Source organism: Nicotiana sylvestris, chromosome 4, assembly GCF_000393655.2.
Source record: "Nicotiana sylvestris chromosome 4, ASM39365v2, whole genome shotgun sequence".
Lineage (NCBI taxonomy): Eukaryota > Viridiplantae > Streptophyta > Magnoliopsida > Solanales > Solanaceae > Nicotiana > Nicotiana sylvestris.
The window spans coordinates 132,770,288-132,795,297 of NC_091060.1; the positions used below are offsets into that span (position 1 = coordinate 132,770,288).

Sequence of the window (25,010 nt, forward strand, 5' to 3'; positions counted from 1 at the left end):
ATTTGACCGTGTCACAAGTATGATTCGCGAGCTGGTTAATTCCTTCTACTACTCTCATGGGAGCGGACCGATCACCTAGGCAGGTTAATAGATGCATCTATAGTTTGCGCCGTTCGACCCTCGGCAGTGCACAATTTACATTTATGTTGGATTGGGCCGAACGTCCTCGGCGGAGTTTTATGTTTGATAATAGAACTGAAAGTCCCTTTTTATAATTTGTATAGCTTCATTGTTTGAGAGATCATTTGTTTTAAATGAGGGAAGTAATTTGAGTTCTTAAATGTAGTGAAGCATTGTTCAGTTATTTCTTATTCTGAGTGTTATTTTTATCTCTACTTATCATGCTTAAATAGAACTTCATATTATTATATCGTTGTCCCTAGTAAGTGTCGGAGTCGACCCCTCGTCACTACTTCTTCGAGATTAGACTAGATACTTACTGGGTACATATTATTTATGTACTCATGCTACACTTCAATACTTAATTATACAGGATCTGCGGCAGGTGCATCTGGTTACCAGTCCGGTGTACAGATTTGATCCTCAATCCCTAGACTTCACGGTGAGCTGCCGGAAGTCGGATGTCAGACCCACAGAGAATTAAATTGATCGTTAACTAACAAACTAAAATTGTGATGACCCAAAAGGTTCGATGCAGTGTGTGTTATTGTTGATAGGTTGACCAAGTCAGCGCATTTCATTCTGGTGGTGTTCTCCTATTCTTCCGAGAGGTTAGCTGAGATCTATATCCGGGAGATTGTTCATCTTCATGGTGTGCCTGTGTGTATCATTTCGGATCGAGGAACGCAATTTACCTCGCATTTCTGGAGAGCAGTTCATCGAGAGTTGGGCGCATGGGTTGAGTTGAGCATAGCGTTTCATCCTCAGACGGACGGGCAGTCCTAGCGACTATTCAAATTTTGGAGGATATGCTCTAAGCTTGTGTCATTGACTTTGGAGGCTCGTGGGATCAGTTTTTGCCTTTAGCAGGGTTTGCCTACAACAACAACTACCAGTAGAGTATCCACATGGCTCCTTGTGAGGCTTTGTACGGTAGGCAGTGTCGGTCGCCGGTTGGATGGTTTGAGCCTGGAGAGGCTCGGTTGTTGGGTACGGATCTAGTGCAGGATGCCTTGGACAAGGTCATGATCATTCAAGGTAGGCTTCGTATAGCCCAGTCCAGGCAAAAGAGTTATGCCGACCGTAAGGTTCGTGATTTGGCTTTCATGGTCGGTGAGCGAGTATTGCTTTGAGTGTCGCCTATGAATGGTGTGATGAGATTTGGAGAGAAGGGCAAGTTTAGCCCTAGGTTCATTGGCCCGTTTGAGATTTTTGATCGAGTGGGAGAGGTGGCTTACAGACTTGCATTGCCGCCGAGCTTATCCGCTGTGCATCCAGTATTTCATGTGTCCATGCTTCGGAAGTATCACGGTGATCCATCCCACGTGTTAGATTTCAGCACTGTCCAGTTGGACAAGAACTTGTCCTATGAGGAGGAGCCGGTAGCTATTCTAGACCGGGAGGTTCGTCAGTTGATATCGAAGAGTTTTCCTTCTGTTCGTATTTAGTGGAGAGGTCAGCCTGCTGAGGCATTGACCTGGGAGTCCGAGTCCGATATGTGGAGCCGTTATCCCCATCTTTTTCCCGACTTAGGTACTTCTTTCTTATGTCTGTTCGAGGATGAACGGTTGTTTTAGAGGTGGATAATGTGATGACCTTGTCATCACTTGTTTTAGAAATAAATTCTGCATACTGAGGCCTTAAAAACCTCTTTCTATCTCGCCTAGATTTGCATGTGCAGTCCGGGTGCATAGTCGGAAAGCCATTATGTGAAAATCTGTGAAAAATGATGAATTTTGCCTTTAAAATGAATTTAAGTTGACTTCAGTGAATATTTTGGGTAAACGGACCAGGACCCGTGATTTGACGGTCCCGGAGGGGTCCGTAGGAAAATATGGGGCTTGGGCGTATGCCCGGAATCGACATCCGAGGTCCCATCCCGAGAAATAATTTTTTAAAGAAAATTACTTTCTGGAATTATTTATGAGTTTTGGAAATGAAATGTGTTTGAAATTTGATGGTATCGGGCCCGTATTCTGGTTCTGGAGCACGGTACAGGTCTTATATGTGATTTAAGTTGAGTCTGTGTTATTTGGTATGAAATGGACTTGAAATGACGTGAATCGGACCTTATTTGAGAAAAATTGGAAAATTTGATGTTCTTAAGTAATTTCATGATTCTGATGCTAAATTCATAATTGTTGATATTATTTTGGTGATTGCAATGCACGAGCAAGCCCGTGTGATGTTTTTAGGTTGGTGTGCATGTTTGGTTTGGAGCCCCGAGGGCTCGGTTGAGTTTTTGATAGGCCACGGAGTGAAATTTAACTTAGTAAATTGCATTTTTTTCAGCTGGTATGGTCATGAAATGCGAAGCCTGGCTCGCAAATGTGACAAAGCCTCGCAAATGCGAAAATGGACATGGGTAGCCTTAGTCGCAAATGCGACTGTTCTATCACAAATGCGATACCGCATTTGTGAAAGGTCCCTCTCAAATGCGAAGCTGACCGGAAATTTGACTTGGTCGTAAATGCGACATTATCTTTGCAAATGCGAACAAGTCAGTTTTCTGAGGGGTTCACAATTGCGAACCCTGGTCGCAATTGCTATACCTACAACCTGTAAATTCATAACTTAGATGCATTTCAACCATTTTTCACACTCTTTGAAACCAAAACACACTTGGGCGATTTTTCAAAGACAACTTCTCTTCCAAATCGATTGTAAGCCATTTCTAACTTGCTTTCTTTAATCTTTAACTTCTTTTCACATGATTTCAACTCAAAATCAATGATTTTCATGGGGGAAATTGGGTGTTTTCGGTAGAACTTAGGTTTTTTAAATTTTGGGGATTTGGACCTTGATTTGAGGTCCGATTTCAAAACAAATTATATATTTGGGTTCATGGGGGAATGGGTAATTGTGTTTTGGTTCGAATCTCGGGTTTGACCATGTGGGCCTGGGGGCAATTTTTTGACTTTTTGGGAAAAGCTTTAGAAAACTTATTTTCATGCATTAGAACTGATTCATTTAGCATTTATTGATGTAATTAAGTAACTTGTGACTAGATACGAGTGAACTGGTGGTGGAATCAAGAGGTAAAGCGATAGTTGAAACTTGAATTGTGTTCGTGGCATCGAGGTAAGTGTTTGGTCTAACCTTAGCTTGAGGGATTATGAGTCGTGTCCTATTTGCTATGTGTTATTTGTTGAGTACGACGTATAAGCATAGTGACAAGTATCTATGCGTTGGTGTCAAGCATGCCCGTGAGTCTTATACTATGATTAATGTGACTCTGTTTGTATTGCATGCCCTTTTGTGATGATTTCTATTGTTGAGCAAGGCTTGTGGAAATAATATTGGTATTTGAATATTGAGGAGTGTTGGCTCAAGTTGTAAAATGAATTGTGGAAGTAAAGTTGACAATTGAACCTTATAGAGCATTGGCTCAAGTTGTGAAGTGAGTTGTGAAGTAAATGTGAAGAGGAAAAAAGAAGAGGATTATTATATTGTATCCCGTGTCGGGACGTTGTTGCTTTTGAATGCTATCTCCCTTGCCGGGATGTTGATGTTCTGATATTGTTTCCTTGCCGGGATTTTATTGTGATTTTATTTATTTCCGTGCCCTTATTTCTTGTGATTATTGTTTTGATAAGAGAGTGTTAAAGCATGGAGGATCATGTCGTGCACTTGTCCCTGATTTTCCTGAATCTTGCTGATAATTGAGTTATGTTGTCCTTTACGTTTATTTACTGATTTTCTGTTGTTACTTGATCTTATTATGATGTTATTGATTCCCTTGCCGGGATATTGTTGTTGCCTTATTGTTCTCTTGTCGGGGCTCCTTTGTGATTTGGTGTTGAATTGTATATTGGGATCGGGTTGCACGCCGTAACAATATTATATTTGGATTGGGTTGCACGCCGCAACCATATTATGATTGGATCGGGATGCATGCCGTAACAATGATAAATGATATGATCGGGTTGCACGCTGCAACAGTATTTTTACGATTTGGATCGGGTTGCACGCCGCAATAATAAATGATAAAAGTGGTTATTAATTGGTTACGGTATCCTTATTCTTTCTGCCGAAAGTTTTAAATTGTTCTTTATGCTTTTCTCCTAAGTTACTGTTGGTAAATGATATTCCCCCACAACATGTCCCCCTCCCATCCTTAATTGTATATTTTTGTTTTATTTTCTGTCTTATATGATACAACTGTACAGGTTTATTTAGTAGTCTGGTCCGAGCCTCGTCACTACTTCGTCGGGGTTAGGCTAGGCACTTATGTCACGACCCAAACCTATACTGCAACGGGCACCCAATACCTTACTCAACTGAGTACCTACGTAACGTATCTTTCGTATCATACTATCATAAGTAAATGAGCCAGAGAGGCTGTCATGAGATAGGTACAATAAAACATGGAGAAACACTTGATATTGGACGATCCAACATGTAATCCAAACTTATACATATGACGTACAGGCCTATAAGGCCTTGTCACGACCCAAACCGATGGGCCGCGATGGATACCCGGTACCTTACTCAACCGAGTACCAACATAGCGTGTCATACTCTCGTAGATAACTGAGCTAGAAGGCTGCCGTGATATAAGTAGAATAAAACGTAAGATACCAACTTATATATAACACATACGGGCCTATAAAACCAAATATCCACTCGTATAGTGAACATAGGCCGACAAGGCTATACAATCTTTTACGTACATAACATCTGTCTACAAGCCTCTAAGGAAACATAATTTTCATAAAGGTCGGGACAGAGCCCCATCAAAAAATAATACACGTCTAAATCATACTGACCAAACAAGTAACTCCGGAGCAAATGGAGTGCACCAACATTTTTCGTTGACCCGATCGCCTACTTAGAGGACTCTCAACCTGTCTATCGAGATCTGCGGGCATGAAACGCAGCATCCCCAGGAAAAAGGGACGTCGGTACGAATAATGTATCGAGTATGTAAGGCACATAAATAAGTACATAACAGACATGGAAGGAATATAGAGTAAATGACTAAACCTGTAAGTCTTGATAACTCCGTAAATCATGAAATAATTATAGTGTATGCATATGCGTATGAATGTCATGTCATGCATAGGTACATGTTTCATAATATTATCAGGCCTCTGAGGGCATCCCATCATATCATCTCGACCACTGTGGGCAAATCATCAACGTATACCAACTGATCAGGTAGTGGTGCAATGTTACGCCCCGCAATATTACGTGAATATTACGTCCCACAGTATTATATTACGATGATGTTATGCTCTATAGTAATATGTTATGATAGTGTTGCACCCTCTAGTATTTTACGTTGAATTTGTCGTAAGGTAATTGACATCAGCCCAAGAAAAAGATTATTTGGAGATTATAAGGATTGTAAGTAATGTGGTAAGTACAAAACCATTCATTCCTATTTATTAAATACAAGGATCTAATGAGAGATTTGCTATTTACCAACGAAAGATTAAAACAAATTACTACAATTCAAGTTCCTATATAAGACCACCATTTTTATGTGTGTCGTGTAAGTATTTTCAAGAAAATGGAAAATTTCTCCTTTCATATTAGATGCTAGTTTTGTCTTTCTCACAATTCTAGATTCAGAAAATCCTCTTACATTGTTTCCATGCTATAGTTGTATGTATAGCATTCTATTTTTGAAACTTGATGTTGCACTGTACGGATAGTGCTGAAACAACAATCCGATAAATACTCTTGATGTTACCATAGCAACATAAAAATTCTGCGGTTCTAAAGAAGTGCGGTGCAATCTTTTCCAAGAATGTTAAACGGATTTTTCCCTACTCCAGAGGTATGTTAAGGCTATCCCTTCTTTATTTTGGCATGATCTATACGACACTAGCGAAACGAGCAAATGCACAACTTCCATAAATTACTCAATTCGTAGAAATGATAGAGATGTGTATATTCTTATTCTCCCATGTGTTCTATCATCTGTTCATGGGTCTAAAAAATACATAAGTTGGTAAAGTTTATTTCATGATATTACTCAAAAATATAATGGTCTTATGACATTTCGAAAGATTTTAGTAACGTACTTTTTATTCATTGCATTTATGTACATTGACCTATGACTAGATGGCGTTATATACGCGTATATATGTTTATTATACATATATGGGATATGGGAAAAGGTTTATATACGCACCACCACCTGATCAGCTGGTATACGTTGATGATTTGCCCACGGTGGCCGAAATGCTATGATGGTATGCCCTCAGAGGCCTAATGATGTTATGAAACATGTACCTATGCATGACATGACATTCATATGCATATGCATGACACTATAATTATTTCATGATTTACGGAGTTATCAAGACTTACAGGTTTAGTCATTTACTCTATATTCCTTCCATGTCTGTTATGTACTTATTTATATGCCTTACATACTCGGTACATTATTCGTACTGACTTCCCTTTTGCTTGGGGACGCTGCATTTCATGCCCGCAGATCTCGATAGATAGGTCGAGAGTCCTCTAAGTAGGTGATCATCTCAACGGAAGATGTTGGTGCACTCCATTTGCTCCGAAGTTGCTTGTTTGGTCAGTATGATTTAGATGTGTATTATTTGGTATGGCGGGGCTCTATCCCGACCTTTATGACAATTATGTTTCCTTAGAGGCTTGTATACAGATGTCATGTACGTAAAGGATTTTATGGCCTTGTCAGCCTATGTTCAGTATATTAGTGGTTATTTTGGCCTTATAGGCTCGTACGTCATATGTATAAGTTTGGATTACATGTTGGATTGTCCAATGTCGAGTATTTCTCCATGTTTTACTGTACCTATCTCATGACAACCTCTCTGGCTCATTTACCTATGATTGTATGATACGAAAAATACGTTATGTAGGTACTCGGTTGAGTAAGGTACTGGGTGCCCGTTGCGGCCCATAGGTTTGGGTCGTGACAACTTACCAGCACATGGGGTCGGTTGTGCTGATACTACACTCTACACTGTGTGCAAATTCCCGAAGCAGCAATATTAAAACCTTAGCTTGGGTGGCTACCATCAGTCTAGTCAAGATACCGATGTAGTCCTGCAGGCGTCCACAGGCCCTGGCGTCTCCCTCTATCCCTTCATCCTGTTTCATTTACATATTTCAGAAATAGTGTATTATTTATTTTTCAGACCTTGTTTGTAGTAATTCTAGACTGTTTGTTAAGCGTGACATCAGTTCTGGGTAGATTTTGCTTAAGATGTTGTATTGGATATTTATTCAAATGTTTTGCCTTTCCTCCGCTTGCTTAAATTCCGTTGTTTATAAACCGTTGTTTCATATTTGTTAAATGATTAAAAATGGAAAAGAAGTAATTTGTACAAATGGTTGGCTTGCCTAGCTTTTACTAGTAGGTGCCATCACAACTCCCGAGGGCAGAAAATCCAGGTCGTGACAAGTTGGTATCAGAGCTCAAGGTTACATGGGTCTCACAATTTACAAACAAGTTTAGTAGAGTCTGAGGGATCGGTACAGAGACGTCTGTATTTATCCCCCAGAGACTACAAAGTTAGGAAAAGTTTCACTTCTATTCCTCTCTATCGTGCGATTTTGTTCTCTCAATGCTAAATTGAAACCACTACTCTTGTCCTTTTGTTAATGGTGAGGTCACGTACCGTTCTTCAACCGAGCAGCAGCACAGACCGGTGACAGATCAGTTATGTCTTCGGAGGCTTTATGGAGGTTGGATAAGTTTTATCAAGCTCTTCACTACCACTTTCAGCGGTGCATCTTCTGAGGATCCCTAGGATTATTTAGACAGCTGTCACGAGGTTCTCAGGAACATGGGAATAATGGAGACCAATGGAGTCGACTTTGCTACTTTTCGCTTGTTTGGATCCGCCAATACTTGTTGTAGAGATTATTGTTTGGCTAGACCAGTTGGGTCATCAGCTTTAACTTGGGATTACTTTTCTCAGCTATTTCTGGAGAAGTTTCTTCCTGTCACTCAGAGAGAGATCTACCGGAGGCAGTTTGAGCATCTCCAGTAGAGTTCTATTACTGTTACTCAGTATGGGATCAGATTCATTGACTTGGCCCGTCATTCTCTTATCATACTTTCCACTAAGAGAAAGAAAGAGAGAGAGAGAGGAGGTTCATTGAGGGACTCGTTCAGCCCGCTCAGCCAGCTAGAGGTGGAGGTAGAGGTATTAGAGGTGGAGGTAGAGGTGCTAGAGGTGGAGGTAGATGTATTAGAGGTGAAGGTACAAGTACTGTTCTGGTTTGTAGCAGATATGCTTAAGTTTTATTTGATCAAGGATCTACATACTCCTATGTGTCATCTTATTTTGCAGCATATCTATCCATGTCTACTGATTCTTTGAGTGCTCCTATATATGTGTCTACACCGATGGGTGATTCTATTGTAGTAGATCGAGTCCATCATATGTGTATATTTGTGATTGGGGGTCTTGAGACTCATGTAGATTTGTTACTTCTGGACATGGTTGATTTTGATGTCATATTGGGGATGGACTTGTTATCACCTTACCATGCTATCTTGGACTGTCATGCCAAGAATGTGACATTAGCCTTGCTGGGTTTACCTCGTTTAGAGTGGAGAGGGACTCCTGGTCATTCTACCCGTAGTGTTATCTCATATATGAAGGCTCGGTGTATGGTCGAGAAGGGGTGTTTGGCCTATTTGACATATGTTCGTGATTCTAGTGCCGAAGTTCCTTCTATTGATTCTGTGCCTGTTGTTCATGAGTTTCCTGAGGTATTTCTGTTAGACCTGCCAGGTATGCCACCCGATAGGGATATTGACTTCTGCATTGATTTGGCTCTGAGCACTCAGCCCATTTCTATCCCGCTGTATCGTATGGCCCCGCCTGAGTTGAAAGAGTTGAAGGAGCAGTTGCAAGACTTGCTTGAAAAAGGTTTCATTAGACCTAGTGTTTCGCCTTGGGGTGCGTCGGTATTGTTTGTTAAGAAGAAAACAGATCGATGTGAATGTGTATTGATTACCCGTAGTTGAACAAGCCGATGATTGATGATTTGTTTGATCAACTTTAGGGTGCCAAGGTATTTTTGAAGACTCATTTGAGATTTGGCTACCATCAGTTGAGGGTTAGGGCATCCGATGTCCCTAAGACAACCTTTCACACTCGGTACGGGCATTATGAGTTCTTGGTAACATCATTCGGGTTGACAAATGCCCCAGCAACTTTTATGGATTTGATGAACCGAGTGTTCAGACCTCACTTGGATTCGTTCGTGATAGTCTTCATTGATGATATTTTGATCTATTCCCGCAGCCGGGAAGAGCATGAGCAGCATCTTAGAGTGGTTCTTCAGACTTTGAGAGATAGTCAGTTGTATGTTAAGTTTTCGAAGTGTGAGTTCTGGTTGAGTTCAGTTACATTCCTGGGTCATGTTGTATGAGCAGGGGGTATTCAGGTCGATCCGAAGAATATTGAGGCAGTCAAGAACTGGCCTAGACTAGCATCAGCTACAGAGATCCAGAGCTTCTTGGGTTTGGCAGGCTATTATCGTCTGTTTGTGGATGGGTTTTCGTCTATTGCAGCCCGATAACCAGGTTGACCCAGAAGGGTGCCCAGTTCAGATGGTCAGATGAGTGTGAGGCAAGCTTTCAGAAGCTCAAGACAGCTTTGACTACGACACCGGTGTTGGTTTTGCCCACAGGTTCAGGGCCTTACACAATTTATTATGATGCATCTCGTATTGGACTTGGTGTAGTGTTGATGCAGGATGGCAAGGTCATTGCCTATGCTTCACATCAGTTGAAGATTCATGAGAAGAACTATCCAGTCAATGATTTGGAGTTAGCAGCCATTGTTCACACATTGAAGATTTGGAGGCATTATTTGTATCGCGCGACATGTGAGGTGTTCACGGATCACAAGAGTCTGCAGTACTTGTTCAAACAAAAGGAGCTAATTTTGAGGCAGAGAAGGTAGTTGGAGCTGTTGAAAGACTATGATATCACAGTCTTATATCATCCGGGAAAGACCAATGTGGTGGCCGATGCTTTGAGTAGGAAGTCATCCAGTATGAGCGGTCTTGCTTATATTTCGGTCGGTGAGAGACTGCTTGCTTTGGATGTTCAGGCTTTGGCCAATCAGTTCGTGAGGTTGGATGTTTCTGAGCCCAGTAGGGTGTTAGCTTGCACAGTTGCTCGTTCTTCATTATTGGAGCGTGTCTAAGATTGGCAGTTTGATGATCCTCATTTGTGTGTGTCCTTAGGGACACGGTGCAGCACGGAGGTGCCAAGCAGGTTGCATTTGGAGATGATGGAGTTTTGAGGCTGCAGGGTCGAGTTTGTGTGCCAAATATGGATGGGCTCTAGGAGTTGATTTTAGAGGAGGCCCATAGTTCCTGGTACTCTATTCATCCAGGCGCCACTAAGATGTATCAGGATTTGCGGCAGCAATATTGGTGGAGGAGAATGAAGAAGGACATTGTTGCATATGTGGCTCGGTGTTTGAATTGTCAGCAGGTTAAATATGAGCATCAGAGGCCTGGTGGTTTGTTCCAGAAGATTGAGATTCCTGAGTGGAAATGGGACCGTATTACTATGGACTTCATTGTTGGACTCCCATGGACTCAGAGGAGGTTCGACGCAGTGTGGGTTATTGTTGATAGGCTGACCAAGTCAGCGCATTTCATTCCGGTGGCAGTCTCCTATTCTTCTGAGAGGTTAGCTAAGATCTATATCCTGGAGATTTTCTGTCTTCATGGTGTGCCCGTGTCTATCATTTCGGACCAAGGTACGTAGTTTACCTCGCATTTCTGGAGAGTAGTTCAGCGAGAGTTGGGCACACGGGTTGAGTTAATCACATCATTTCATCCTCAGATGGATGGTCAGTCCGAGCGGACTATTTAGATTTTGGAGGATATGCTCCGAGCTTGTGTCATTGAATTTGGAGGCTCGTGGGATCAGTTTTTGCCTTTAGCGAGAGTTTGCCTACAACAACAGCTACCAGTCGAGTATCCAGATGGCTCATTTTAAGGCTTTGTATGGTAGGTGGTGTCAGTCGCCGGTTGGATAGTTTGAGCCGGGAGAGGCTTGGTTATTGGGTACGGATCTAGTGCAGGATGCCTTGGACAAGGTTAGGATCATTCAGGATAGGCTTCGTACAGCTCAGTCCAGGCAAAAGAGTTATGCCGACCATAAGGTTCGTGATTGGGCTTTCATGGTCAGTGAGCGAGTATTGCTTCGAGTGTCGCCTATGAAGGGCGTGATGAGATTTGGAGAGAAGGGAAAGCTTAGCCTTAGGTTCATTGGCCCGTTTAAGATTCTTGATTGAGTGGGCGAGGTGGCTTACAGACTTGCATTGCCACCAAGCTTATCAGTCATACATCTAATGTTTCATGTGTCCATGCTTCGGAAGTATCACGGCGATCCATCCCACGTGTTAGATTTCAGCATTGTCCAGTTGGACAAGGACTTATCCTATGAGGAGGAGCCGGTAGCTAATCTAGACTGGCAGGTTCGTCAGTTGAGATCGAAGAGTTTTCCTCCTTTTCGTGTTTAGTGGAGAGGTCAGCCTACTGAGGCATCGACCTAGGAGTCCGAGTCCAATATGCGGAGCCGTCATCCCCATCTTTTCCCCGACTTAGGTACTTCCTTCTTATGTCCGTTCGAGGACCAACAATTGTTTTAGAGGTAGAGAATGTGATGACCAATTCTGCGTTCCGAGGCCTTAAAAACCTCTTTCTGTGTCACCTCAATTTGCATGCGCTGTCCGGGCGCGTAGCCAGAAAGCCATTATGTGAAAATCTGTGAAAAATGATGAATTTTGCCTTTAAAATGAATTTAAGTTGACTTCGGTCAATATTTTAGGTAAACCCAACCTGGACCCTGATTTGACGGTCCCGGAGGGGTCCGCAGGAAAATAAGGGACTTGGGCATATGCCTAGAATCGAATTCCGATGTCCCAGGCCCGAGAAATAAATTTTTAAAGAAAATTATTTTCTGGAATTATTTATGAGTTTTGGAAATGAAATGTGTTTGAAATTTGATGGTATCAGGCCCGTATTCTGGTTTTGGAGCCCGGTACAGGTCTTATATGTGATTTAAGTTGAGTCTGTGGAATTTGGTAAGAAACGAACTTGAAATGACGTGAATCAGACCTTATTTGAGAAAAATTTGAAAATTTGATGTTCTTAAGTAATTTCATGATTTTGATGCTAAATTCATAGTTGTTGATGTTATTTTGGTGATTTGAATGCACGAGCAAGCCCGTATGATATTTTTAGGTTGGTGTACATGTTTGGTTTGGAGCCGCGAGGGCTCGGGTAAGTTTTGGATAGGCCACGGAGTGGAATTCAACTTAGGAAATTGCAGGTTTTTCAGCTGGTATGGTTAGGCATGCAGGCTTCGCATGGCTCGCAAATGCGACAAAGCCTCGCAAATGCGAAATGGACCTAGGCAGCCTTAGTCGCCAATTTCTTCCATTCCAATGCATTTTTCTTCATCTCCTTGCCTTTCTCCCATGTCAACAACTATCTTACAAGCCTTTCAACTTCTTCCCTCTTCACATTATTGTCAATCTCCATTCTAATGCCCAATTTGGTGCAGCAAAATGAACAGTAAGTCGGCTGCTCTGCAAAGAACGGCCAGCAAATTATTGGCACTCCGTTGCTAATACTTTCAATGGTCGAATTCTATCCACTATGAGTTAAGAACCCTCCGATTGCATGGTGGCTAAGAACTTGTTCTTATGGGCACCAACTTGCTAGCATCCCTTCGTCTTTAGTTTCTTTCACGAATTCGGGGGGAAAAATAGCTTGTTCTCCTAATATAATATCAAGCCTCATAATCCACAAAAATTCCAGCCGGCTATTGGCAAGTCCCCAAGCAAATTCGATAAGTTGGTTCGAAGTCATTACGGCGATGTTTCCAAAATTAACATAAATAACAGAATTTGGTTTCTTGGAATCTAACCATTCAATACACTTTTCATCTTCTTTCCAAAGATTTGATCCTAAGCCCTCCAAATTCTTGTCGTCAACATGTTTCACAAGAAAATGCAATAGTCCAATCACATACACCGGAGTAAGAAGTATTTGAAGTGATTCAAGAACTTCCTTCTCTAATGGCTCAAATGTATTGATAATAATAGCTGAAGCATTTTTCGATCTCTCTGTTTCTTGCAGGATAAACTTAATCATGTATTCATCTGAATTTGTAGTTCTTATGAAATCTGGAAGATCCCTCAAACGTATGTCATTCATGCCTGGTATCCAATCCAAAGTCATCTCCAAGTATCCATTTGTCAAGTAACTTTCATCTACAACTCCTCAAGAAAAAGAAGAAACTTTAACCAAAAGGATACTTCGAATAAAAAAATAAATTTGAAGATGAACATTTCAAAAAAGGGGAAATTAAGGCATATATACCCTTAAGTGGAGTCCAAAAGAAAACTTGAGGGATGCCCAAATCTTGATCAGCAGATAGAGTGAAGCTCATAACACCATCAGAAATGATACACGTGAGGGGTATCAATATTGGACGAAGAAGTATTTTTAAGCTTGGCAAGTAACTCTTTGAAAGGAACTAAACCAGTAGAGGTAAGGGATTTAGATAGGGAAGCAATATCTTGGGTTGAATCAGCATCAGATGGTGGCAGGCCGTTGGGGATGGTCTCGAAACGAAAGGATGGCAAGCCCTTGAGGGAATAAGGGCCACCAGACTTATGAAGACGTCTATGGTTGTGTTCAGTGTTGACAAAGGTAATATGAAGCCTTTGTGATGCAGGATTTTGGCTAACTTTAACATAGGGCTAATGTGGCCTTGGGCAAGGTATGCTATGCAAACTGCATAGGATTGTTTAAATATTCAGCACCAATATAATGGAACACATGTTTTAGTTTCCTTATTGGGTTACGTTCCCTTCAAACAGAAATACGAAAGATTGCTATGACTTTGGCAAGAGGATGAAGATGCATATATATATATATATATATATATATATATATTGGGCATATCTAGCCTTATGGTGCCGGGTTCAGATAAAGTACTTTTGATGCGGAGCATAATTTATGTATAGAAATTCATTAATATTGCAAAAAATAATAGCTATGAACCCATAACTTTAAAAATATAATGGATTCAATACTAAAAAACTCAGATATTGAACTCATAGAGTTTAAATCCAGGATTCACCTGTCTCTTTCTATATATAGCCAACACAGAAAGAGGCAACATTATATATACTTTCTCCGTTTTCATTTACATTAAATCTTATAATTTTATTACTATGACGTAATGTCCTTATTTTTTATATTGTCCACACCTGCAATAACATTTTGCCACAACATCATAATAACATTTACTAACGGCAACAAGTACAACCTCGTGTTGAAAAATTATGCCCATTCCTTAAAAAATGTTAGATATAGCACTTAGCTTTTTTTTGTTGCTAATAAGGCTTTTATATTAAAAACATAACTACTGCATTACAAGGGTTGGGGCTAAACGTAGAGTTATAGTTCCTGATACATCATTAGCTAACAACATTAAAGCAAAAGAAGGTAGATTGTCAAAAAGGAGAACATTAGTAGTTTGGAAATTCTTGAGTGTCTTTCCATGCTTGGCTAGTGCATCTGCCACAGTATTGCCTTCCCTAAATATGTGTTGGAGCTGGATCACCTGGAGATCCTGAAGCATCGACCTACATTTAAAAATGATATGTGAGTGTTCGACCTCCACTTGTAAGGGTCGTAATTTGCGATCATGTGCTAGTTGTAGCCCATGGTATAAGGCAAGCAGTTCAGCTTAAAGAATATCTGTGTGATTCAGTGGTTTAGTGAAACCATACACCCAAGCACTAGAGGCATTACGAAAGACTCCATCAACCCCCCTCCCCCACGTGGTTATGTTTATCAAAAGCCCCATAATATTTAACTTATAGAAGCCTTGGGGTGAGGGTTGCCATTTTATTGGAATAATAGTATTTACCTTTTGTTTTGGATTCACTGAAGTAGTTAGGTAGTAATATTGGGTTGCCTGGTTGTATACATTAAGGGAACTAACGTTGGCAGTTGAGTGATTGAAGATGTTATTATTACGATTGGTCCAAATATGCCAAAAAGTAATGAGAACTAGAATATAGGATGGAATTGTATTAGTAGGAGTGGTGGTTGGAAGGCAGATATGTTTGATACAATTGAGAGTGATTTGTGGGGGGAGAGGGAGATTTAGATAATGCCATATGTTGTATACTATGGTGCAGTTGAAAAATATATGAAGAATATCTTCAGGCGCTTGTCGACATACTGGACAGGTGAGATCATTAGCAAGAGTTTGATTAAATAAAAATGTAAGGGTTGGTAATTTGTGTTATAGCATGAGCCATAGAAAATGTTTAATTTTGTTGGTACTATGTATTTTCCATATCCAAGTTATAAGGTTTTGAGGATGTTCCTTAGGTGGGGTAGGAGTTATGAAGGCATAAGTAGTGGAAGTGGAGAAATTCTCAGTGGATGAGGGGTGCCAAAAGTATTGGTCAGTATCTGTGGCTGTTAGGTTCAGTGAAATATGATGAATGAGTGAGAGTAGATGGTGTGGTAGTTCAAAGGATAATATTTGGAGATTCCACTAGCAATATGGAATAATTGAGCTTAGTGGAAGGTTTTCCCCATTGTGATTAAGTGAATCATGTATGAGATGGCGAAAAAGTTTGGTGCGTAGGTAACCAATAGTCAGACCATAGTTGAATTTGGTTACTAGTGGCGATATTCCATCCTAGTCCTTGTTTGAAGTAAGGGTAAGTTTTTACCATGCTTTTCCAAAATGTAGAAAGCAGAGTTTATTTTAGGGTGAGGGTGTCACGACCTTGGTTCGCCCTCCGTGAACCATCGTGACGGCACCTCATCCCTAGGACTAAGTAAGCCTATTAATGCGGAAAAATAAACCAATTTGTGAAAGAAAAGAAAATAATTTAAAACAGAAATAGTGTAATAAAACAGCATTTGAAAGTGCCACTCGACATACACAATATCAACTCTTATAAACTAATAAATTTTTCCCAAAACCAGGAAACCCATGAATCACAAGCTACGAATATAATAAAAATGCTCTAACTCCAGGATGTCTACATCAACAGAAAGGATAGAAGGGCTATCATTATAAGATAGAATAGAAAGGGATTCCTCGGTCTGCGGACGCGGCAGATATACCTCGAATTTTCTGGAGCAGTCGCCTAGCCTCAAGGGTGATAGGACTGAGAAGAAATATCTGGATCTGCACATGAAAAACATGCGCAGAAAGGGCATGAGTACACCACAACGGTACTCAGTAAGTGCCAAGCCTAACCTCGGTCGGGTAGTGACGAGGAAAGTCAGGGCCCTACTGCGATTAAATGAAATATCAGGTATAGCAGAATAAGATATGCAGTTCAGTTGAAACTGATAATAAGAATTAATACAGGATAATAAGGATAACAACAACTGAAATAGAGACAAAACAATCACAAGGAAATACCACTCTTCACAAAGATAATAACCAAGGATCTCTCAATATCCTGAGGATCCCTTAATACTCTCGATATAGGCCAGGGATCTCTTGGTATCCCGAGGATCTTTGGTATCCTCAATGTATACTAGGGATCTCTTGGTATCCTGAGAATCTCTTAGTATCCTCAATGTATGCTAGGGAGCTTGGTATCCCGAGGATCTCTTGGTATCCTCAATGTATGATAGGGATCTCTTGGTATCCCGAGGATCTCTCGGTATCCTCAATATATGCTAGGGATCTCTTGGTATCCTCAATGTATGCTAGGGATCTCTTGGTATCCCGAGGATCCCTCGGTATCCTCAATATACGTGCTGAGAATCTCTCGGTATCCCGCACTTCAGCTCAAATCATAAATGCGTACAAGGGATTTCCCGGGATGTCGTCCCGTAGTCCCAATGTAAACACACAACAATGGCACAAGGAATCCTCAAATAAATACAACTTCATAACAAGGTAACACAGGCAACTCTAACCTAGCATGCTTCATGTAATACAAATAAGGCAGTTAAAGCAAATAAAGCAATTAAGTCAATTAGACATGCTTCTCTAAGCTAACAGTAGGTTTAAAAGTACAAGTAGAATAAATAGAAAGGGAAAAATATAATTAAAGTTACATAATGAAAATCGGAGTTTCAACAATTAGCACAAGTACACACTCGTCACCTCACGTACAAAGCATTTCAATTATCACAATACCAATCCTAAGGGTAAAGTCCTCCGCACAAGGTTAGACAAGCCACTTACCTCGAACCAGCTAAAAATCAACCCGAAATCACGTCTTTTCCACGTGTACTCGACTCCAAATGGCCCAAATCTATTCAATTCAATTGCATAATATAAATAAAACTTCAAGTATCTGATTCTACAAAGAAATTCAAAGTTAATGCGCGAAATTAGGTAAAATGACCAAAATGCCCGTCGGGCCCACATCTCGAAATCGGGTAAAATTTACATTTCCAGAATTCTTACACTCTCACGAGTTCAGTCATACCAAAAGTACCAAAATCGAACCTCAAATGCTCCCTCAAATCATCACTCAAAGGTCTCTAATTAGTCAAACTCTAACCCCCAAATTACCACTGATTTTCCTTAAATTTTCATGTTTATAATGATAAAAATCACCCCAATAACGAGTTTAGGGATCAAAGACCTTACTCTAATGAATTCCTCCGAAAATCTCTCTTGAAAAATGCTCCCCAAGGCTTCTTCCCGTTTGAAAAGAGGTCAAAATAGCTCAAATTCACGAAGGAAAGAATTTATATGTTTCTGCCCAACTAATCTGCTTCTGCGGCTCTGGGACCTCATCTGCGGTCCCGCTTCTGCGAGGACATGGTCACATCTGCGACATTTCACTTAAAGGAGGATTTCCGCTTCTGCGACAGACCTTCCGCACCTGCGTTCTCACAGGTGCATTACCCTTTTCGCACCTGCGGCTCCTGGAGCTGGACCAAATTTCCGCTTCTACAGTCCACTAGCCGCTTCTGCGGCGCCGCACCTACGGTCCCATACACACAGGTGCGGTTATGACAGGTTCAGCAATGCAAAATCTCCCTAAGTCAAAATTCAACTTCCATCAAGCACCTGAAACTCACCCGAGGCCCCCCAAGACCTCAACCAAAAATGCCAACCAATCCTAAAACATCATTCAAGCTTGTTCGAACCTCCGGAACTCACAAATTATGCTTTCGATCAAAAAGTCTATCAAACCTCGTCCGAATGACCTAAAATTTTGCACACATGTCACATTTAACACTAAGGAGCTACTCCAACTTCCAGAATTCTATTCCGACCCTCAGATCAAAATCTCACTATCGAACCGAAAACTTCAAAAATTCAACTTTCGGCATTTCAAGCCTAAATTAGCTACCGACCTCCAAAACACAATCTGATCATGCTCCTAAACCTAAAATCACCCAACAGAAGTAACAGAACCATCAGAATTCCATTCCGAGGCCGTCTTCACATTGTTCTGACTACGGTCAAATTTCCAAAACTTAAGCCCTCATTTAGGGACTAAGTGTCCCAAAACTCTCCGAAACTCCAATTATTTCCCCCCGGCAACTCACAACAGCAGAAACAAACACGGGAAAAGCAATTAATAGGGGATCAGGGCGTACTTAAGACGACCTTGTCGCCTCCTCGACCGGCTGATCCCGCCACTGAACCTTTATTGATGCAATGTTCTTTGACCTCAGCTTTCTAACTTGCCTATCCAATATTGCCACTGGCTCCTCAACATAAGATAGATCCTTGTCCAACTGGACTGAATTGAAATCTAACACGTGCGACGGATCACCATGATACCTCCGGAGCATCGAAATATGAAATACCAGATGAATTCCTGCCAAGCTGGGAGGTAAGGCAAGCTCATAAGAAACCTCCCCAACACGCCTCAATATCCCAAAAGGACCAATAAACCTCGGACTCAACTTCCCCTTCTTCCCAGATCTCATAACGCCCTTCATAGGTGAAACTCGAAGCAGAACCCGCTCTCCAACTATATAGGAAACATCACGAACCTTCCGGCCCGCGTAGCTCTTTTGTTTGGACTGGGTTGTATGGAGTCTATCCTGAATCACGTTAACCTTTTCTATAGCATCCTGAACCAAGTCTGTTCCCAACAATCTAGCCTCACCCAGCTCAAACCAACCCACCGGGGATCTACACCGCATACCATATAAAGCCTCATACGGTGCTATCTGAATGCTGGACTAATAGCTGTTATTGTAGGCAAACTCTGCCAATGGCAAGAACTGATCCCAAGACCCTCCAAACTCAATCACACATGCACGGAGCATATCCTCAAGAGTTTGAATAGTGCACTCGGACTGTCCGTCCGTCTGAGGGTGAAATGTTGTGCTCAACTCCACCCGAGTAACCAACTCATGCTGAACGGCCCTCTAGAACCGTGATGTGAACTGAGTACCTCTATCTGAAGTGATGGAAACTGGAATACCATGCAAACGAACAATCTCCCGGATATAAATCTCTGCTAGACACTCCGAAAAATAGGTAGTACACACAGGGATGAAGTGAGCGGACTTGGTCAGCCGATGCACAATCACCCAAATAGCATCGAACTTTCTCAAAGTCCATGGGAGCCCAACTATGAAGTCCATGGTGATCTGCTCCCACTTCCACTCCGGAATCTCTATCTACTGAAGCAACCCACTAAGTCTCTGGTGCTCATACTTCATCTGCTGACAGTTGAGACACCGAGCTACAAACCCAACTATATCTTTCTTTATTCGCCTCCACCAATAGTGTTGCCTCAAATCCGGATACATCTTCGCGGCACTCGGATGAATGGAATACCGCGAACTATGGGCCTCCTCCAGAATCAACTCCTGAAGCCCATCAACATTGGGTACACAAATTTGACCCTACATCCTCAATACCCCGTCATCACCAATAGTCACATCTCTGGTATCACCATGCTGAATCTTGTCCTTGAGGACAAGCAAATGAGGGACATCATACTAACGCTCCTTGATACGATCAACTAAGAAAGACCGAGAAACCACACAAGCTAGAACCCAATTGGGCTCCAAAAGATCCAATCTCACAAACTGACTGGCTAAGGCCTGAGCATCCATCGCCATAGGCCTCTCCGATGTGGGTAAATAAGCCAAACTCCCCAAACTCTCTGCCCGGTGACTCAAGGCATCGGCCACCATATTGGCCTTCCCCGGGTGATACAGAATAGTGATATCATAATCCTTCAGCAACTCTAACCACCTCCCCTGGTGCAAGTTTAGATAATTTTGCTTGAAAAGGTGTTGCAAGATCCGATAATCGGTATAAATCTCACAAGGAACACCGTACAAATAATGACCCCCATATGTTCAAGGCATGAACCATGGCGGCAAACTCAAGGTCGTGGACAGGATAATTCTTCGCATGCACCTTAAACGATCTGGACCTGTAGGCAATCACCCTACCGTCCTGCATCAATACCGGTCCAAGGCCAATCCTCGAGGAATCACAATAGACAGTATAAAACCCCGAACCTGTAGGCAATATCAAAACTGGGGCCGTAGTCAAAGCTATCTTGAGCTTCTGAAAGCTCGCCTCACACTCTTCCGTCCACTGGAACGGAGCATCCTTATGGGTCAGTCTGGTCATAGGGGCTACAATCGATGAAAACCCCTCAACAAAATGACGGTAATAACCCGCCAATCCAAGAAAACTACGGATTTCTGTAGCTGATGATGGTCTGGGCCAACTCTGCACGGCCTCTACTTTCTTCGGATCTACCTGAATACCCTCACTTGACACCATGTGGCCTAAGAATGCCACAGAATCCAACCAAAACTCACGTTTTGAGAAATTAGCATATAACATCTTTTCTCTCAAGGTCTAAAGCACTGTCCTCAAGTAATGCTCATGATCTTCCCAACTCCAGGGATACACTAGAATACCATCAATAAGGACAATGAAGAACGAGTCAAGATACGGTTGGAACACACTGTGCATCAAATGCATAAAGGCTGCTGGGGCATTGGTCAGCCCAAATGACATAACAAGAAACTCGTAATGTCCATAACGAGTCTTGAAAGCAGTCTTCGGGATATCTGGCTCCCGAATCTTCAACTGATGGTAACCTAAGCGCAAGTCAATCTTAGACAACACTTGTGCGCCCTGAAGCTGGTCAAACAGATCATCAATACGAGGCAAAGGGTAACGGTTTTTCATTGTAACTTTGTTCACTTGGCGATAATCAATACACATACGCATAGAACCATCCTTTTTCTTCAAAAACAAGAGAGGAGCACCGCAAGGTGATACATTGGGCCTAATAAAACCCTTATCAAGCAATTCATGTAACTGATCCTTCAACTCAGGTGGGGCCATACGATACAGAGGAATAGAAATGGACTGAGTGCCCGGCAACAGATCAATGCCAAAATCAATATCTTTATCAGGCGGCATGCCTGGAAGATCAACTGGAAACACATCAGGGAAAATCCCATACTACTAGGACTGAATCAACTGAAGGGGTATCAATACTGGCATCTCTCACATAAGTTAAATATGCGTCGCACCCCTTCGCAACCATTCGCTAAGCCTTAAGGAAAGAAATAATTCTACTGGGAGTGTGATCTAAAGTACCCCTCCACTCAACACGTGGTATACCTGGCATAGCCAGCGTCACGGTTTTGGCGTGACAATCAAGAATAGTATAATAGGGCGATAACTAGTTCATGCCCAAGATAATATCAAAATCTACCATGTTGAGCAACAATAAATCGGCTCTAGTCAACCACTAAGAGCAACAAAACACGACCGATAAATGCGGTCCACAACAAGAGAATCTCCCACAGGAGTAGAAACATAAATATAGGAACTCAACAAATCCCGAGGTACACCCAAATGCAGAGCAAAATAAGAAGACACATAAGAGTAAGTGGAGCCTGGATGAAATAGAACCGATGCATCTCCGTGACAAACCGGTATAATACCCGTGATGACAAAATCAGAGGCAACAGCCTCGGTACGGGCAAAAAGGGCATAGTATCAGGCCTGGCCTCCCCCTCTAGGGCGACCTCTACCTCCCCGACCTCTACCTCTAGCTGGCTGAGCAGGTGGGGGTAGAAACTAGAGCTGTAACTATAGCCTGAGAACTTTGCGGAGCGCGCTATGGCTGAGAAGTCTTTGGAGGTGCACTCCTCCTAAGTCTAGGGCAATCCCTCACCACATGGCGTATGTTACCACACTCAAAACAAGCTCTGAGGGGACATGGCAGTGGGAAATTGTGCGGTACAGGTACTTCAAGACCCCTGAACACCTGAAATACTATGTGAAATCTGAGATGCAAACTGAGCTGGCTGACCCACAAAACCTCTACCATGCCGTACTCTTCCTCCAAAATAAGGGCCAGTAGGTCTCTTCAGTCTACGAGGTCTCCTCACTTCCCTATACTCTCTCTCTAGACCTCGTCTGTCCTTTCTCTCCTGGACTCACCTGCCCTCTACTCAGCGAGAGGTCCTCACCACCCACTGAACTGGGACCACAGGCTGTGTCACTATGACACCTGAAACCCGACCAATGAGAACTCGTTGCTCTGGAGTGGGGGTTGCGGAAGTCTGGGTCCCTTCCCCGATCTGTGAAGTAGTTGGTACAACCTGAATCAACCCCACCTGAACTAATATACCAAACATGCTCAAGAACTGTGCTAAAGTCACCTGAGTGCTGGAGTAGTAGTAGCAGTAGGCGTATCCGGTGCCTGGGCTCTGGCTGGAACTACTGTTGGCTCCTCGGTGGCAGCTCGCGCAGGTGTTCTGGCTGCACCACGGGCGCGTTCTCGGCCTCTACCCCGTCCCCGACTTTTGACGGCTCTCGTAGGGGGCACAAGTGTCTGATCATCTCTGGTAGCACGTGTCCTCACCATCTGTGAGAGAATGGAAGACAGAGATTTAGGATTGTTATGTCAAAAATCTCGAGCGACAGGGAAATCAAATGAAGTGGAATTTTCCTAATGGTTACATAGCCTCCCGTAGATAAGTACAGACGTCTTCGTCCTCGGCCTCTACCGGCTTGGGATTCATGACTCCTATGAACCTAGAGCTCTGATACCAACTTTTCACGACCCCGGTTCGCCCTCCGTGAACCATCGTGACGGGACCTCATCCTACGACTAGGTAAGCCTATTAATGCGGAAAAATAAATCAATTAGTGGAAGAAAAGAAAACAATTTAAAACAGAAATAGTGTAATAAAACAGCATTTGAAAGTGCCACTCGGCATAAACAATATCAACTCTCATAAACTAATATATTTTTCCCAAAACCCGGAAACCCATGATTCACAAGCTACGAATATAATAAAAATACTCTAACTCCGGGATGTCTACATCAACAGAAAAATAGAAGGGCTATCACTACAAGATAGAATGGAAAGGGACTCCTCAGTCTGCGGATGCGATAGATATACCTCGAAGTCTCTGGAGCAGTCGCCTCGCCTCAAGGGTGATAGGACTGAGTCGAAGTACCTGGATCTGCACATGAAAAACATGCGCAGAAAGGGAATGAGTACACCACAACGGTACTCAGTAAGTGCCAAGTCTAACCTCGGTCGGGTAGTGACGAGGAAGGTCAGGGCCCTACTGAGATTAAATGAAATATCAGGTATAAAAGAATAAGATAAGCAGTTCTGTTAAAACTAACAATAAGAATTAATACAAGATAATAAGGATAACAACAACTGAAACAGAGACAAAACAATTACAAGGAAATACCACTCTTCACAAAGATAATAATCGGGGATCTCTCAGTATCCTGAGGATCCCTTAGTACCCTCGATATAGGCCAGGGATCTCTTGGTATCCTCAATGTATGCTAGGGATCTCTTGGTATCCCGAGGATCTCTTAGTATCCTCAATGTATGCTAGGGTCTCTTGGTATCCCGAGGATCTCTTGGTATCCTCAATGTATGATAGGGAACTCTTGGCATCCCGAGGATCTCTTAGTATCCTCAATGTATGCTAGGGAACTCTTGGTATCCTGAGGATCTCTCGATATCCTCAATATACGTGCTGGGGATCTCTCGGTATCCTGCACTTCAGCTCAAATCGTAAATACGTACAAGGGATCTCCCGGGATGTCGTCCCGTAGTCCCGAAGTAAACACACAACAATGGCACAAGGAATACTCAAATAAACTCAACTTCATAACAAGGTAACACAAGCAACTCTAACTAGCATGCTTCACGTAATACAAATAAGGTAGTTAATGCAAATAAAGCAATTAAGTCAATTAGACATGCTTCTCTAAACTAACAGCAGGTTTAAAAGTGCAAGTAGAATAAATAGAAAGGGAAAAAACACAATTAAAGTTACTTAATAAAAATCGGAGTTTCAACAATTAGAAAAAGAACCCACTCGTGACCTTACGTACAAGGCATTTTAGTTATCACAATAACAATCCTAAGGGGAAAGTCCCCCACACAAGGTTAGGCAAGCCAATTACCTCGAACCAGTTCAAAATCAACCCGAAACTATGTTTTTGCCACGAGAACTCGACTCCAAATGGCCCAAAGAATTTCTAAGCTAATGCGCAAAATTAGGTAAAATGACCAAAATGCCCCTCGAGCCCACGTCTCGGAATTGGGTAAAATTTATATTTCCAGAATCCTCACACTCTCACGAGTTCAGTCATACCAAAAGTACCAAAATCGAACCTCAAATGGTCCCTCAAATCATCACTCAAAAGTCTCTAATTAGTCAAGACCTAACCCCTAAATTACCACTGATTTTCCTTAAATTTTCATGTTTATAATGATAAAAATCACCCCAATAATGAGTTTAGGGACCAAAGACCTTACCCCAATGAATTTCTCCGAAAATCTCTCTTGAAAAATGCTCCCCAAGGCTTCTTCCCGTTTGAAAAGAGGTGAAAATAGCTCAAATTCGC

The 25,010-nt window shown here is 42.1% G+C and overlaps 1 pseudogene; it reads right to left on the bottom strand.

The window, feature by feature from the left end:
- Positions 1 to 12,585: 12,585 nt before the first annotated feature.
- LOC104233829 (7-deoxyloganetin glucosyltransferase-like) overlaps positions 12,586 to 25,010 on the bottom strand; it is a 140,512-nt pseudogene continuing 128,087 nt past the window's right edge.